This window comes from Tiliqua scincoides, chromosome 6, assembly GCF_035046505.1.
Source record: "Tiliqua scincoides isolate rTilSci1 chromosome 6, rTilSci1.hap2, whole genome shotgun sequence".
Taxonomy (NCBI): Eukaryota; Metazoa; Chordata; class Lepidosauria; order Squamata; family Scincidae; genus Tiliqua; species Tiliqua scincoides.
Window position 1 is genome coordinate 47,020,544 of NC_089826.1, and position 19,001 is coordinate 47,039,544.

Consider the following 19,001-nt stretch of genomic DNA (forward strand, 5'->3'; position numbering starts at 1 on the left):
TGAAACTGGCCTACTTTACAGCTGCGGTAAGTCAACACTTTCATTGAGCTGTCCACCCCAAGTTTTCTCTCCTGGTCCATCACAGAAAGCTCAGAAACTTTTAGTGTATACTTGAAATTCTGATTTCTTGCCCCAATGTGCATCCCTTTCCACTTACTTAAACTGAAGTGCATCTGCCATTTTGTCACCCATTTCCCTGATAACTCTCCTGACTTTCTCTCTTCCTAACATTTAACTGAAATATTTCTTCTTATATTTTAAAACCCATTTGTCCTGGTCCTACCCTCCGGAGCAGCAAAGAACAAATTTGCTCCCTGTACCACAGAACAGCCCCTCAGTTATTCATCACCCCTTAACCGTCCTGTCTCCAAACTAAACATGCCCAACTCCTTCAACCTATCTTCACAGGTCATGGTCTCCAGCCCCTTCACCATCCTAGTCATTCCCCTCAGGACATGCTCCAATTTGTCAATAAAGGACGTCACAAAAGACATACTTTATCTGTGCAAAACCATCTGGCAGGCATCCATAACTCGGGAGCCAGTGTACTCCTTCCAGTTTGGTGTGGTCTGCACATTTGATAAGCATTCCATCTACTCCCATATCCAAGTCATTGGAAACTATCCAGTTGCATATAAGTGGAACTAGATAGCACTATGGTCACCATTCCCTTTCAGCTCAACAATGCATACATCTTGCACACATAGGTGCCACACAGGATTGCCTGGGTGTCACATAGGATTAGATGTCGCAGATCTCCCTTCTGGCCAGTTCCAAGAGAACTCTTCTATAGCTCAGTCATTCAGTGCAGTGGTGCTCAAACATTTCAGCACAGGAACCCACTTTTTAAAATGACACACTATTGGAACCCACCTAGTTTTACGAGACTTTAAAAAGAAGTTGACACTCAAGCCCCTGCTTTTATCCTTTTTACTATGGGGAGGGGACCTTCTGGAACATGTGTTGAGCTCCATCAGATCAGGACTATTCTGGGGGCCTTGCGTTCCCCTCAGCCTGTTCTTTGAAGTGGACTGAGGCACATTTGTCTATTTGCAAGTAAACACACACATGCTGCTCCATTTTGGTTTCCATAAGGCTCAATACATTTGCAATGTCAGCTGTCAGCTTGTAGTTTCATGACTCACCAAAAAGTCAGGTCGCAATTCACTGATGAGTCCTGATTCACAGTTTGGGAACCATTGATTTAGTGTATCTAGAAATATTCTCCCTTCATCATGGCCTGAACTTGAATTTGAGGGTAATTGAAGACCTCATTACTACAGTTTTCTCCTCTGGGTGCCTCCCTGATTTCTCTTTCTCAAAGTCAAGCTCACCATAAGCATTTTGATCAGCATGCCTCCAGTGTTAAATTATTTGACTCTATATATTTGAAATATATATGGATATATATTTCACTCACTATGTTACTGTGGAGGCATCTGGTGCCCCCAAATTTTCTAGTTTGTTGGATTTTCATACTCTCTACCACACAGAGCAGAATCACCACCACCCCATATGCCCTGTTCTTTCTATGGAGTTTAATTATTGTAGCCCACTGGTTCTCTTCATTCCACCAGGCTTTTGTTATGTCCACTATATCTACATTCTCTTTTCCAACCAAACATTCTATCCCCATCACTTTGGTTTGGAGGCCCCTGGCATTCACATATAAACACTTACACACTGTGTCTTCTTCCAAATATTGTTGGGTTTGAATTTCCCACCCAGTGGCCTTTTACTCTCTTTGACCTGTCCTGTCCTCTGCTCATTTCCAAACTGTACCCTTTCTCCTTTTGAATGACCAAGAACAGGGGCCTCCAAACTCCAGCCCACAGGCCAGATCCAGCATGCCGGAATTATTGTTCCCGGCGTGGCGGTGGCAAAGGATTACTGTTCCGCCCTATAGCCACCATTCATTATGCCAGATCATTGCAGAGCCTTGCACTGGGGAGTTGCTTTCTCCAAGAAATCAGGGCACAGAGCCTTGGGCAACACACCACAGAAGTGGTTCCCCAGTGTGAGGCTCTGAGACAATTGGATGCAATGAACCATGGCTGAAACATGGAACGGTAAGGCTTTGCCGCCACCGCCACCGTGCCTGGAACTATAATCCTGGTGCACCTCAGGCTGTGATTTGGAGACCACAGAACTAGAACATTTGCACTCTCATCCCTTAGGGATGACTTGGTCTAAACTGAATGCTGCACCCAGCTCCTGTTGGTTTTCCTCCAGGGACCAGTTTCAAAGCTACTCTGCAATGCTAATTTATGATTGCTTTTGCAGCTGGCTTATTTTAAGTCAAGGTCTCCGTATGAATTCCATTACACAATCTTCCTCTAACACGCTCATTTTCAAGCCAAGCTTCTGAAAGATCTGCTAATAATTGGATCTCTATTTTATAACTGATAATTACACTACTGTTCATGCCATTCTGTTTGCACATTAACTAGTAACATCATACCATTTTCATGTTTTTTTAAAAAATTGTGTTTCTTTAAGAAATGTATAAACAACTAAAATCTCATACATATTGATCTCTTCTTCAGTAATGTTTTTCCTACGTATATATTTATATATACTCCACTATTTGCCTGCAGGTCCCAAGGCAGCTAACAGTATATTAAAATGCAAAACTTTAAGGGGAAAAAAAATCAGTAAAACTAACCACAAGAAATAATTAAGAGATATAAGATCACTTAGAGAAAACAGCAGCAGTTACTCAAGCAAAGGCATGATGGAACATGTGGATCTTTAAAACCCTGTTAAATTGAAAAGGGGCAAATTATCCCATTCTCAAGTTCAAAGGTCAGTTATCATTTGTAAAGATATTTCCTAATAGATCCCTATTTTAGTATTTTACAACAACAAACCTGGAGGGAGACACAAAAACCCAAGACATGTGCTAATACTGGGTCCCCTCCAGGGGAAGAGGGTGGGATAGAAATTTGAGAAATATGATAAATAATATAGTTATATATTTATTTAAATATATATATAAATATATATATTTATTTGAATATATTTAAATAAATATATTCATTGAAAAATACTAATAGCATCTCCCCAAGGTTGCTGCCAAAATGGTGGCAGCATGGAACAAATGATGCCAAAAACAAAACAAAAATATGATCACAATTTTAAAAGCCACACACTCACCCACCCAACATTGTCATTTTTTTTTAAAAAAAAGCATAAGGAAAGAAATCAGCGGCCTCCATCAAAGATGCTGTAAAAAAGCAGAATATTCAGGTCCCTCTTGTAGGTAGGCCAAAAGGGAGTCCACCAGATATCCTTAGGAAAGGTATTCCACAGATGTAATGCCATTACCAAGAAGGTCCTATTCCTGGTATCCACATGGATTTTCAGTAAGGAAAGCACATGAAACAAATCTCAAGGCTTTAGTAGGTACATAACGAGTTAAGTCAGACCATAAATCAGACCATGACTGGGAACCAGATTTTCAGGCAGTCATCATTTAGTATTAAGTCTGACATCTGCTACTGTCTGGGAAAACAGGGGACCCGCGTTATCCGTAGGTTCGGCACCCGCAAACTCCGTCATCAACGGTTTCCTCGGGAAACCAGAAGTCACTTTTTTTGTCCCAAATTGCCATTCTGAAGTCCGCAAAGGTTGCAGGCTGACACATGCAGCCTCAAAACAGGTCTATATTTTATATTCCTAATGTGTTTTATAATTTATAGGTGTATTTTTAAATGATTTTGTAAGCTGCCTTAGGTACCCTTCAGGGAGAAAGGTGGAATATAAATTGAACAAATAAAATAAATATATGGGGAAAGATACTAAGGAAAAGCATGGTAAGCTTCTCACAAATGTACACAATTGTAAGGGGAAAAGACATAACTGTGAACACCAATAGCTGGGATTAAACAAACTCCAGTTTTAATGTGGCATAGTATGCAAGCCATGAAGATCATTTTGGAGAGAGTAGATTTAGCTCTTCCTGCTGTGATACACAGATGGAGAATAGTATGGACAACCAGCTGAAATGTCCCCTTGATTTCAAACATTCAACCATTCCCTTAAATTAAATAATCTCTGGAGCATCGTTTGGGGTGTGCCACTTGACTTGTAAACAATTGCAAATATAAACCCAGCAATACTGGCAATTGAATTTGACATCAGTGAAGAGAGTTCAAGTTCAAGTTTCTTTATGTCCTTCATTAAATGAGAATAAGGCTAATAACCTATGCTTAAATCACTAGAGAATTATATAAATAAGATACCAGAGTGTCCATCCTAAATTGTCAAGCATGAAATAGTAGCCAACCATAATATTAATTTTCTACCTGCAGCCTTGTCATCTTTTCAAATATTTCAGTCTCTGAACATAGCCTCTCTTCAAGTGTTGGTTTAGATTACATATAATTTACCATTTTTTAGAAAACTGATAACTCACTCTTAAAATGGTTTGTCGTTTTATAAGTAAATGAGGATAACATGCATCTTACATGAAAAATAAAATGCAACTCACGGATGCACTTCCTTCTTTGCCAGTCATTAAATCCTTTCCTTTCCTAGTATTCGTACTCAGGTAACTGAGGCTGCAATCCTATACAGTGGGCCCTTGGTATCTGTAAGGGATCTATTTCAGGACACACACACACACCCGCAGATAATTTCTGGGGATAATGAAATCTACAGAAAGGCCCCACATGACTTCTGGGATGCACCAGAAGTGCTTTCCAGTCATGTCCGTGTGGTCCTTAAAGCCCTTCAAATGTGGGCTCAGTACCTTCATCAAGTCAAATTCGTGGGTTCAGCACCTGGGGATAACAAGGGCCAACTGTACACAATTACCTGGGAGCAAGTCTCATTGAATACAATGGAACTTACTTCTAAGTAGACATACATAGGATTGCATTGAAAGATACTTAGCCTGCCCTCTCGATCACAACATAGTCAGTAAAGCACATATTAAGTTTTTTCATACTGTCAATTATTTTTCCAGTTCTATTCTGGAACTCTTCATACAATAAACATTAATATAATTTTTCTGGGTGACATGATTTGTTAACTATAATGTATACATACTATAATACCAATTACACATTACTACATGCAAAATTATGTTTAGCCTCATGTTTTGATATCTGTTCTAAAGGTTTAAGTTCTTTTTGGGATTGACTCTGCATAATTTCTGAATCTTTCCCTTTTTCAGGTTTAAAGCACTTTTCAAAATAAAATATGTTTCTTAAATCTGAGCATCATTATAAATCCTTTCCCCAATTGCACTTGCTTAAATCTTACTTATTTCATTGGTATCTATGCCTGATTAATTAACAGTGCAATTCTATGTCTACACATAAAAGTTCCACAGCGTTCTGTATGGCTTCCCAAGGAAGTGTGCATAGAATTACAGCTTGGCATTGCAATATTAAGTATGTTTTTACAAAGTCATCCCTGTTCAATTTTGGCATTCAGCGGGACGTAAGCAGGTAAGCAACTAAGGGCCCGATCCTATCCAACTTTCAGCACTGGTGCTGGTTCCCAAGGATGCAGTGCACAACCCATTGGAGCGGCTGCACTGGAAAACTGGATAGGATTGGGCCCGATAGTAGTGATTTTCAACCTCTCTCATCTTATGGCACACTGATAAGGCACGACAAAGTTCGGGTCACACCATCAGTTTTTTTGACAATTGACATGGCACACCATGCTACTGGTAGGAGGCTCAGAGCCGAGTCCTGAGCTCCGTGCTCTAGCTTTCCACTGGACTGCACTGTTGCAAACGGGCTGTAAGGCACATCTGTGAGGCTTACTGCCAGGCTAGTGCATGTGCTAGCCCAGCACTGACCGGCGCTGGGCTAGCACCGGGCGGGCGCCCATCCTCCGCTGCTTGGCGGTCTCATGGACCGCCGAGCCGTGGCAAGGTAAGCGGGGCCAGGGAGGGGGCGGCAGGCGGAGGGCAGAGAGAAGATGGGGAGGTGGTGTGATGGGGAGGCGGAGAAAGGGTGGGCAGGAGGCCCGCCTGGGGGGAGGGAGCCAGGGCCCGTGGAGCTCTGCTCCACCGGATCCAAGGCGTTCGTGTGGGGCTCGGCGCCCTACACAAATGCCTTTACCTTACCGCTGACCTTTTGGTCAGCGGTAAAGTGAGTAGCCCCATTGCGAGGCTGCTTCCCTTACCTGGGAGAAAGGGACAAAAGTCCCCTTCTCCCAAGGTGCTGTCCGCGGCAGGTTGAGGTGCACAGGATGCAACAGGAGCCGTTTTCAGCGCCACTGCAGCCGCATGCGCCGGGCAGCTCAGGATTGGGCTGTCACATCCCCCAAGGGCCTTACTAATATATGACCCTCCCCCAAACACCTGCAGCAGACCTGAAGTCCATTCACAGCACATTAATGTGCCGCAACACGCCAGCTGAAAATTGCTGGTCTAAAGGATTACTGCCTCAGGGCAAAATCCAACTTTCCAGCAGGTGCTACATCCTGTGGTGAGGTGGCAGCCACAGAGGCCTCATCAAAGTAAAGGAATGTTTGTTCCCCTCTCTCAGGCCTCCATTGTGGCTGCATCAGTGCCAGAAAGTTGGAAAGGACTGGATTCTACTTTCCCACCTCAACCATCAGACATCTCCATTAGTTGCTGTGAAGAGCTTGTGCTTGTCCCAAATACAGGTGGGGCCTCAGTATCCACAAGGGATCCATTCTCGGATACCACCCGCCGATACCAAAAAATGAAGATAACAGATCTGCAGTTTTGGCCCCTTTAAAGCCTCTGAAGGTGACCAGAGCTGTGCTCCAGTCACCTCTGGAGTACTTTCTGGAGTCCGCAGAGGCCATGCACATCCTCCTGCAGTCTCTGAAGGCTTCAGAATGGCCAAAAAAAACTACTTCCTGTTTCCAGACTGAACAGAAGTAGCGTTTTTAATGCCTTATAAAGCATTGGGAGGCCCAGGGAAGCTCTTCAGAAAGCCGTCCTGAGGCGACCAGAGCGCAGTTCCAGTTGCCTTCGGAGAGTTCAGGTGGGGCAGAGTTTGGCTGATCGCGGGTCCAGGGAAGATTTGCGGATATAAAATCCATGGATAAACAAGCTCCACCTATATATCACAAAGTGCTTCTGAAGCTAGCCTAACACAATCTCATATAACACTGTGAGTAGTTACCACAAGCTCAACACATAAACATTGAAAAGTTAAATATGATGACGGGCAGCCACAGAAACAAAGACTTCTGCCTAGTAGGTAGAATGCCCAAATCCAGAAAAGTCTATAGCATATACTACTGGAACAAGCCAACTCAAACATTTAGCAAGTTCAATTAGTTTTCTGGGAGTGGACAATGCACCATGCTGATAAAGCATCTTCTTTACAGCCAGATGGAGCACAAACAGTAGCTCAAAAACAACCATTTCAGTTTGTGGCAAACTGCTTCATATAGAAAAAATGTTTGTTCCCAGGTTGAAGAAGATTCATTCTACATGGAGGTGGGGATGGTAGTGCAACCTGCTCAAACCATTGTGACCAAGTTTAAGATCTGCTATTTGCCTTTGGACAAAAGGGTCCAACTCGTGAATTAATTCACACACACCCCTCAAATAAACCTGATATTGCAGCATAATTCAGCGCCATCTGATCCAAACTTTGCAGGAATAGGAAAAGAATGAACAGTTCCTTAACACTGTAACTGCTTCCCCATATATTAAAAATATGGAACTTAAACCTACCTGCCTTCAAATAAATCAAGTAGTTGACAACTAATTAATACTGATACTTGGAAAACATTTTCAATTAAACAACGTACAAGGCATATAGCAGAGTTAAAGTTCCTTGGTCACAGCTGAGCAAAACCAATGCAGAAAACAAGGAACATGTGTCTCCATATGCAAACATAGGTGCCTGTGATTTAACATTTACCTCACTCAAAAATGACACCAGCATTATTTGCTAATTAAAACAGTATTTTCAGAACCTCAAAAATGCCCCCAGGCATAAAGAAAATGACTTCCAAATATAATCCAAATTCAAACCACTCAATAGTCATATTAGGACATATAAAACTGGAATTACAACATTTGGACAGAGCAATTTAGAATATGTAGTATTTTTTAAAATGTCTACCCCACATTTCAAAGCAGCTCACAATATCAAGCTCACGCAGTCAGTTAAAAGCACTATTAGTGCTTTTAAAAGTCAGTTAAAAGTATAAAACAAAAATACATTAAAAACAGCAGCAAATAAAACAAAAGCAAAAGTAATCAAGTGAGTTTAGGAAACACTCATATAAACAGCCAGCTCTTTGGCCTCTGGCTGCAGAGCACACATACATAGAATGTGTTCAATGTTTTGCTGAACTTTTTATACAAACAGCACCTATATTTCAAGAATAGGCATCCACCCTTGATAAATACCGTTTAGAAAACAGCTTTTTGGAAAAATTAAGTGACACAGTTGTTGGATGCAGCAACTAAAAAGGGATTTGTGTTCCTCCATAATCACTGCCTAGCAACTATGAATACTGAATGCTATCTATAATTACTTTATAAGCTGAATTTTCTCCACCTCCCTTTGACAAAAATGCTAGACATTCAACCCTTAACCAGGAAGTAACTTTTGTTTACGTTACTCATTCCAAAGGCTAGCAGCTCATGACCTACACATTTTCCTGTACCACCATAACCTGGCACTACATTTTTAGAAGATTCTGCTCAGTAATTTCATCTGCAGGGCACATTTATAGAAGGACACTATTCATTAAAGTATGACCTTGCCCACAGAAGGAGAGAAAAGCAATCACTTTCAAATTAGTGACCACATTCACAAGCCATTTTGTCAACCGTGTCATTATCTGTGCCCAATGCTGCTTATCCTTCTCATCAGGACAAAACCCCATCAAGTGGAATGTTTCCATTTTCCTCATGTTCCCTTTCAGCACGTTTTATGAGGTACAGCTATAACAAGCAGACTTGTTCAAATGAGATTGGAGGACTCAAATTTCAATGTTACCATGCATGGAGCAGGAACAGATTTATTTTCTAGTAATTAATGTTTATAGATAACAGTTATGAATTCTGCAACTCTATCCACATCCTCTCTCACATACACTTGCATATGTATGCAAACAGTTATAGGGTGAACAGTAAAATGAATGTGTAGTCCACTAGATCAGTGTTTCTCAAACTGTGGGTCGGGACCCACTAGGTGGGTCGCGAGTCAATTTCAGGTGGATCCCCATTCATTTCAGTATTTTATTTTTAACATATAACATACTACCATGGTATGTGACTGCATTTGGGGAAATGTTACTATGAACAAGCTACTATGTATATTCTTTTAACAATTACAATCAATGGGACTTACTCCTGGGTAAGTGTGGGTAGGATTGTAGCCTAGGATTGCTAAAAGTGTTCCTGCTTGATGATGTCATGTCATCATTTCCTGTGGGTCCTGATAGATTCTCATTCTAAAAAGTGGGTCCCCTTGCTTAATGTGTGAAAACACTAGATAATTGGCCTTAAGGCCCAGGACACCTAATCTGTGTCCTTTCTTTTAAGTGCTCTGCAGAGCACGCTGAAAGACCTGACGTGGCCTGGTGAGGCAAGGTCAGACTAGGGTAACTGGGAGCCTCTTCCCTCTCAACAAGACTTATGTCATCTGACCTGCCTGCCTGAGAGGGAGAAACTTCCCAGATGTACCACATGACCCTGCCTGGAACTACTGGAGAATTCTCTCTAGCCTACCACGATTGAACATGCCAAGCATTGAACATAGGACCACGCAAAGCAGGTGATCTTTCACTGAGACTCTCTGTCAAAACCTCTAACCTTAAACTATTTTTTATATTTTCGTACGACCATTTCTCCAAGGAGTTCATGGTGGTGTAAATGGTTCCTTCCTCTCTTATCCTCACACAACCCTGTGAGGTAGGTTAGACTGAGAAATAGTGACTGGTCCAAGGCCACCCAGGAAGCTTCACAGCTGAACAGGGATCTGAACCTGGAACTTCCAGGTCTAAGTCCAGAACAACTACACCATCCTCGCTTATAGCTGCTTGTGACAATTTTATATATTAGAATCCTTTACATCATGTTTATGTTGCTATCACTCTTTTAGTCTTCTATTCTTTTAGACCTTGATATGGAGCTATATAAACTATGGGCGTGTGTCACCCCTGCGCAGCTTCAGGGGATCTGTCCCAGACCCCTCCCCACAGATACTGAAACTGCGGATACGAGGGAACCCTATCTGTACTGTATAGAGAAGAACACCCACACCTGTGCCCATTACCTTCTGTTTTCTTAATTAGCAAGCAGGCATGTTTCTTGCTTTGACAGAAGTTAGATCAGGAACACGACAAGCAGGCAGCCTGCACGCTAGGAGGACACAGTCAGGAGGTTAACATGAAGCAGGAAGCTTTCAGCCAACTCCTGAGTAGTCCTAAATGTGCTTCACAGCACATTTTGCAATACTCCAGGCCAGTAGAGCAGCAGTTGTTCCTGCAGAAGGGTACATCCCCTTCTCCCGAGGCACCACCCGCAGCAGGCTGAGGCACGCAGGATACGGCGGGAGCCGTTCTTCGTGCTGCTGCAGCCATGCGCCCTGGGCAGCTCAGGATTGGGCTGATAGTCTTTTCATAAAACAAAAGCAGTCACTGGTGCATAGCGAGTCTAACTACTATTAATAAGTTGATGATTATTTGGTTGAGTTGTCTACTTTTTAAAAAAATGGCTATATAACAGATTATATTTTTGCTAGCCTCCATATATTAGGAAAACAACAACAGGTGCCCTGAACAATTATCGCAGGTATTGTAAGAAAAGTAGCAAAACTGTGAGAGAGCAGAAAAGGATCATGACAATAAGAATAAATTATTTGACCTATTGAGAAAGTGGTCATTTAGATGAGAATGCAACATGGCTAAGCTCAGAGCACCAATTGCATTCAGTAGTAATGTTTGTCTGTAAAATGCTTGATTTATTGCAGAGATTAAATAGAATATTTAAGGACCATTCACTCAGTGTTGCTTTAGAGAGGGCCAGAAACTGAGCTGAACACGGCGAGTTTGGAAGGAGGTGAAAAAAGTATTTGAGATGCCACAGCAAGAGCTAGATGAGTCAGGAATAAAGCACCCTCTGGCATTCTGCACTACCATGCAGCTCTCCAACCAACCATCTTCAGGGATGGCTTGATCCACAATAAGAATGAGCTGAGCATCATGGGCCTACTTCACGTCTTTCGACAAATCCATTGCTTAAAAGTACTTCTGCAAGTCTCTAGGTAAAACAGGATAGAGGAAAATCTATAATGATCAGATTTTAAAAAAAATATTAAAATGCAGTTTCAGGAAACTAACGTTTAAGAATTTAAACAAACATGGTCAAGTCAGGGCTACTATGATAATCTCTTGAGAATGAATTCATAACCCTTTATCAAACACATAAGCTAGTATAAAAAAGGAAATTGAATGATATTCTGTGTAAAGCAAGAATGATGCTCAAAATATCCGTGATCAGAGGCAAAAGTCAAAATATAACAGATTCTGTACAATATTTATCATGGGATTAATAGTCGGCTCGATACTATGGTTAAGAATAGAAATATTCAGGGGCAAGGGTTACAGCCTCCGTCACTAGGAGACTTGTACTTTACCAAGATAATCCACACGGAGTCTATCCAGGTGATTTCATACTCCTACTGTAATTCCAATGCTATTAGATCTGCAATTTGCTCAATATTATTTATATGATGGTTTACAAGAATGAAAGCATAAGGCCTTGTCCCAAGGACTTGCAGTGTAGACCAGTTGTTCCCAGAGTGAACAGTACCATCCCATAAGGGTAGTAGGGGGATGCCAAAAGGCAAGTGGGCAGCAGGGAGGCACTGAAAGCGATAGGATTATGTTCATGCTGGGCAAATGGCACTCCAAGTTTCTGCTTGTGTACAGTGCTGAAATCTGGTAGCAACTACTGGAATGTTTAAGCCATGGGAGCTCTAGTCAGTATACTGCATTTTGAGAAACTGCGGTAACTGCATGTGTTTTTGACTTTGTCATTGAATAGAAATGGCAGAAGTGGAAAAATCAAAGCAGGACAGTAGACAATAAGATTTGGATTTGAAGTATGGATTTATACCTGCACCAACAAACCAACAGCTGCCAATGTGCCTCAAACATGAAAAGGTCTTTTCTAATAAGAAAGGAAGCCTTCCAGACTAATTAAACATTTGAAGAAGGCATATGCTGGCAAAGCACTCAAGAACTGTCAATTCTTTCCAGTCACTTTGTAACAAAAGTGGACAACACTACCAAGCATATTTTGCAATGCTTCACAACAAAGCACTGGTGGTTTATGCATACCATACAACACTTCATTATTTTTTGCTAAGGGCGCAATCGTAGCCTGCGCTGGAACAGGCAAGACAGGAGACTTGTGCTGCATCCAGTGCAGGATAGATCTGTTTAATCTAGTGTCTGATCCAGTTCAATGCCCCTAAAGTTTTGATCTTCCAAGGAGGAACTGGAACAGGGTGGTGTACGTACTTCCTCCCTTTTGTCCTCACAACTCTGAAAGGTAGGTGAGGCTGAGGGAGAGTGACTGGCTTCGCTCAGTTTCATGGCAGAGCGAGGATTTGCACATTCCGGGTCTAAGTTGAATTCCTAAACCATTCAACCACTCTCTGGGAGTTCTGGACCCACTCTAAGTCTTTGTGGGGGAGGGGGGAATGAAGCGATGCGAGTGGGATGATCACGCTGCTGTCAGGGCTTCCAGGGCCATTTGTACACTTATCTGAGCTCAAGCTGGCTTCCAGGGGTGGGGGAGCCCACAGACACCTCTGCAGGGTTCCCAAAGTCTCATAAAATCTAAAATAAATTGTGACCTACTTCCGGTTTGTGATCGTGAGACAAGAAGAGGGTTGCAGTCTTTATCTTTAGACATTACAAGGCTTGGGGATCCTTGCAGAGGCATCTGTGGGGCTCCCTGCCCCCCCCCAGAGGCCAGCGCAAACCCAGATAAGTGTACAAATGCCTCTTAAAGCCCTGGCAGTAGCACAATCATCCCAATCACAGGCTACTGGAATGGTTCTCATTGGATAGAATGGCTGTCAATCATGCAACATAGAGCGTTGCACTGAATCAGCGCTAAAGGAAGCTGCATGAGCCAAGCTATGCCCTCCCATTTCCTGCTATAATTTAAGCACTTAACACATGTGCACATGTACACTAGTAACCACTACGGGAAAATCTATATTTAAAAACATTGAGTTAAAAAACTAGCAATTTTTAAAACATAATTTAACATGTTGCTCGAGTCTTTAAGCCAGGGATTAAAACACATTTTAGAATCTAGTCCCAACGTTTCTCCTGGGTCTTAATTTACAAGAGTATGTGATTTTCAGCCTTCTTCATCTCATGGTACACTGACAAGGCACTAAAATGTTCAAGGCATACCACCAGGTTTTTGACAATTGACAAGGCACATCATGCTGTCAGTGGGGGCACACATCTCCCATTGGCCCTATTAATAAATGACCTTCCCCCAAATTCCTGTGGCACACCTGTGGACCACTTGCGGCACACCAGTGTGCCACGGAACAGTGGTTGAAAATGGCTGGTGTAAGTAAACTGATATCCCAACAATATACCCTAAGCGCCCAGTATTCTCTTACAAGAACATCGTTAAATGCTGCCTTCTAAATTTCCAATTGGGAAATAGGGAGTCATGAAACAACATGTTGTATAAAACAATCTTGCAACTGAAGTCAAGAGTATAATTGTACGTCTCAAGTTCTTTTTTATCAATACAATTCTGATACACGAAACAAATAGCAAAACGTATTTTGGCTGCAAATTGCCATTCCATGGTTAGATATAGAACTACCAATGCAAGGAAAGACAATGGAGGCAATGAAATAATCTCTGTATTGTGCTGAGAGAAAGATGCTTACAGGGTGAACTTTCATTGTTTTCAACTGTACCAGTGTTGGCTCAACTTTACAGTATGCTAAAAATTCTCCTGTGGCTGAAGTCAAGGGGCCTCTTCCGTGCTGGAAGTTCAGAGCCCTAATTGATCATTTCTCATGCAAATTGGCACTTCATCCCAGAAGGGTTCTAAGGTATATTTTGCAAGAGAATGTCTGGAGTATTGTACTTCATCCACCCCAACTCAGGACCTCTAAGAACACTGGAAGTAGCCTTGTACAGCACAAAATGAGCAATGAAGTGGCTGTGGTATACACTATATCTAATCCTCTATGTTTTGTTTATTTTCATTTTTCAAATCTTTATAACCACACTTCCTCCAAGGAGCTCAAGGTGGCATATGTCGCTCTTCCCCTCTTTTTGTCCTCACAACAACCCTGTGTGGGAGGCAAGGCTGAGAGATACTGACTGGCCCAAGCTCATCAAGGAAGCTGCTTGCACAAGAGTTCACATATACTGCAAGCTAACCACCTACTGGTCCTTTTCAAGTCTGTAGGATCCCTCTCTTTCATTGAGCTGATTTTTTGTAAGGAAATATAAAAAGATGCAAGGTGTAAACTGCCACAATTGCACATCCACTAACTCTCAAACTGATTTTAGGAATTCTCCAAGTTGAACCGACAGGTAGACAAAACAGGACATGGATAAGAGCCAACCTGCAGAATAACAATGAAATGGAATGGCAGACTGCTACTCATCCCTGACTGCCTGGAAACAGGTATTTACAGTCCTGGCAGTGTTCTCATTATATCTGTATTTCCCTCCCACTACCACATACAGCATGCAGTATGCAAAGAAGAGGGGCTGGGCAAAATACAGGAGTGGTAAACCCCTAAAAGTATCCTTTGCTGTAAACACAACTGAGTTTCATCCTTGCAACTTTAGAATCCTACCAGAGTTATAAAACTCCGCACAAGCAGATTTATTTGGCCTTAGCCTATAATAAGGCAGTGTCACGTTTTCAGTTTCGTGTGCTCAATATATATTTCATTTCTTGACTCCAAACCACACAATTATATTTTTTCCAAACTGTTTCCTGGTTTAGATTTTAAAAAAACAAAAAACCACATACATTCATAGTGTCAGAAATGCATAGGCTGATCTTTAATGCATAAAATGTGAAGCCAAAAGGATAAAAACACCTTCAGAACATTGACTCTTAAGAGCTTCAACTACAAGGATGACATACTCAGCTTTTGGGGTTTTTTTGTTTTTTTTAAATAGTGAGTGAAATGGCAAGAATTTCCTGTAGTTAAAACCTTTTAGATAATCTGTTCCCAAACTGCATTTGATTACAATATCCTCAGTGACAAGAGGCTGTTAAGAGTTGCCTGAAGCTATAGCACAAAGAGACTGTATTTCTATCAAACAAATGTCCAGACATGCCTTTCTCTTCTACCATCGGAGATAATTAACCATTTAATAATTCCAATTTTCCTGAAGTAGGCCTGCCAGGAGCCCACAAACTATCTGGACTTTTTAGCTAATCGTTATTTCCAACTAATCCAAGAAAGAGGATTTAAATCCTCTTTCCCCTCCACAGGCCTCCCACCCCATAATGGGTCTCCTCAGACCCACACCAGCGAAATTCAAGAAAAGAAACATGGTGGGGAGGCTTCAGGAGAGAAGGATTGATCCAAGTAAGCCAGCTGAGATGTCCCATCATAGTACAACATACGCAGCAGCAGAGGCTGACAATTTTGCCAGTTGAAGATTTAGGAAAGAAGAAAGAAATCAGACAGGGAACAATTGCTTTACAAAGTGGAATACTTTTCAAAATCTTGGGTAATTTACTATTTCTTTCATGGAGGTAAATCTCATTTACCAACTTTATCCATCTGATCTTCAAAAATGCTACTGTGTTATACGCTCACCATCTTTTTCCCTCCAGCCTTCCCGCTCCCCATGTATTTCATTAAGGGCACAATCCTAACCAGGTCTACTCAGAAGTAAGTCCTATTTTGTTCAATGGGGCTTAGGAAAGTGTGGTTAGGATTGCAGTCTAAGTCAAATATGATCCTATGCATGTTTACTCAGAAGTAAGTCCCACAGATTAAATTAGCAAATATCCCCAGGATTAAATATATCTATCTATCTCGAACAGATATATCATGATTGTTACCCTGCAGATGCCTGATCTCAGCAACTGTTACCCTGCAGATGCCTGATCTCATCTGAACTCAGAAGCTAAGCAGGGTCAGGCCTGGTTAGTATTTGGATGGGAGACCGCCTGGGAATACTGGGTGCTGTAGGCTTATACCATAGTCTTTCGAGACTGAAGGTTGCCAACCACATAATCATGACTGCACCAGCAACTTCCCATATACTATCTGCTCTCATTCTCACTCAATATTATTATTATTAATTATTAACAGTATTTATATACCGCTTTTCAACTAAAAGTTCACAAAGCGGTTTACAGAGAAAAATCAAATAACTAAATGGTTCCGTCCCAAAAGGGCTCACAATCTAAAAAGATGCAAAAGAATACCAGCAGACAGCCACTAGAACAGACACTGCTGGGGTGAGGTGGGCCAGATACTCTCCCCCTGCTAAAAAAAGGAGCACCCACTTGAAAAAGTGCCTCTTACCCAATTAGCAGGGGTTAGGTGAGAAAGACCAGTAGGTGAGAAACACCAGAATTATGTAACATGGAGAGAGAAGTATGAGCCAGCTAAACAGAAATCAAGTATACAGGCATGCCCTCATATCTGCAGGGGTTCCATTTCAGAACCCCCCACAGATATGTTAATCCATGAATATGGGGCACACCTCCCCCAATCCTCCAGAAGCAAGGGAAGCTCTGCTCCCCTCACCTCTGGAGATTCTTCTGAGTCCCGCAGAGGCCACACATGTCTGCCTGCAGCCTCTACCGGGCTAAGAATGACTGGAACAAGGGAAAAAAATGTCACTTCTGTGTTTTTTGGCAAAAGTGTCTTTTTATGTCTTCAAAAAGCATTATGAAGGCTGCGGAAGCCCCAGAAGGCTTTCCCCACCCTCATAATGCCTTTTAAAGGCATAAAAACTTCCAGTTTTGCCAATAAAATGGAAGTGATCTTTTCCCCTTGTTCCAGTCATTCCGAGTCCTGCAGAAGCGGATGGTGGACACACATGACCTCAGTGGGGCTCAGCAGTTCCTCCAGAGGTGAGAGAAGCTCCGCTCACCTCTGGATGGGGTGCATGGGGGGCCCCATGGATCCTCTACCCACAGATAAGTGCAGAAATGAGATCTGCAGATATGCCCCCTGCTGGTACTTTGCTGCCAAGTTCAATTTTCATTCAGCAACCCAGAAAAGTCACAAGATCCCTCTTTCCAAAGTCAGGACTGGAGTCAGGGAAAAAGAGGAAAAGAAGAAGAAACACCAGGAAACCAACAGCTAACTATTCAACAGTTAAACATTCAACAAGAAAACTCTTTTATCTTGATTCATTATAGTTTCCTGTGAATATACTGACATTTCCCTCACTTGCTTCTGTGCTGTCTGTATACATTTAGGATGGAAAATGGAAGAGTTCAAACCCACTCAGCAATGCTGCGATGGAAAGGAGACAACAGGCACCAGCATTAAACCTACCTAACCATCCTGAAGGTAATCCTGTCAGCACATGTTTATCAACTATGAATCTGCCAGTGTGATGTCTGACTGTACTTTCCTCCAGTGGCTCTGCTTTGCAGGCAACACTGTACGCCCACCACTGGTTGACTTCATCAAAGCAAATCACAGAGAGAAAAGAAATGGCACCAAGATATACTAGAGACCGCCACACGTCTCAGGACCCATATTGGCCAGGAGACAATGGAGGACAATCGACACGCATTCACAAGTGATAGCGCCAGCTGTCCTGCTGCAGCTTCCACTCCAACCAAATTAGACAGAATTCTTATCTGCTGCATGCACTAGTAGTACACTAAATTTAGCCATATTCTATGTGCCTATAAAAAGGGACAAAAGAATAAGAACAGCCCCACTGGATCAGGCCATAGGCCCATCTAGTCCAGCTTCCTGTATCTCACAGCAGCCCACCAAATGCCCCAGGTGGGCACAGATGAATGCCCCTCTCCCACCCCCAAAAGACAAACCATTTATATGTAATTTACATATGAGAAAAAAATATATTCAGTCCAGAAGTAAATTTTAGAAACAGGAATACAATGATTCAGCTCAAATAAGCTGCAACAAGGAAGCAAGGGAAAAAAACTATTTTAAAGCCTACCATTGTTACAGTGGTCAATTTTTACAGGAAAGGAGCCAAACAAGATCTTAAATTGTTCAACTCGTCTGTCACATAGAGATATAATTCATAAAATTCATGAAGAATTATCCATTAAACTAAACAGCACACTTGATCTGGTTTCATCTCTAACTTTCACAAATACAGAAGGGAACACTCCACTACTAACCATAAAAGGCCAGTAAGCATGTTTCTCAAGTGGAGAGCGAATGAGAAGTTACAAATGTATAAATACATGCCATTCCTTTGTGCTCATATGCCCTGCTGAAAGTGAGCTAGAAAAGCAAGTACCAGCAGGCAATGTCAAAAAATGATACGTTTCTATTGCATTTGCATAGATTAGAATTATATCAACTTGTATCTTCATAAATTCTGTTAACATACAAACTTAATAAGCACAGTATAAAAATGTTGATAAAGAATATTAAATATGAAGCATTGCACATGTACAGTCATCCTGCACCATAAATATAATGAGGAATTATAATTTTGCTCAGATATACAGGTTGTATCTTGGCATCCATTGGGGTTCTGTTCCCAGAAGCCCCATGGATGTCAAAAATTGTGATAAATGAAATCAATTAAAGAAAACAAAGTCCCTTTACTCAGTAGTTTAAAATCAGCCTCACGTTTAATGCAGGAGAGTGGCAGCAGGCAGTAAGGCAAAACTGTCCACCGGCTTACAACTGAGAAAGTGGGTATAAGGAGCGCGTCCTCAGATGCAAGCAGCGGGGCAGTGCTTTTCCATGGTCTATGATAGGGCAGCTCTACCTCATCTGCCGCCGGGTACTGCATATTCCTGCTTCAGAGACATTCCAGTTGGCTAGTGGTGAGACTCC

The 19,001-nt window shown here is 41.9% G+C and overlaps 1 protein-coding gene and 1 pseudogene across 2 annotated transcripts in view; one reads left to right on the plus strand and one right to left on the minus strand.

Moving 5' to 3' along the window:
* Positions 1-19,001, minus strand: part of PDGFC (platelet derived growth factor C) — a 159,049-nt gene that overhangs the window by 112,897 nt on the left and 27,151 nt on the right. The gene's annotated exons all lie outside the window — the stretch shown is intronic.
* On the plus strand, positions 16,065-16,184 carry LOC136656532 (5S ribosomal RNA; annotated as a pseudogene).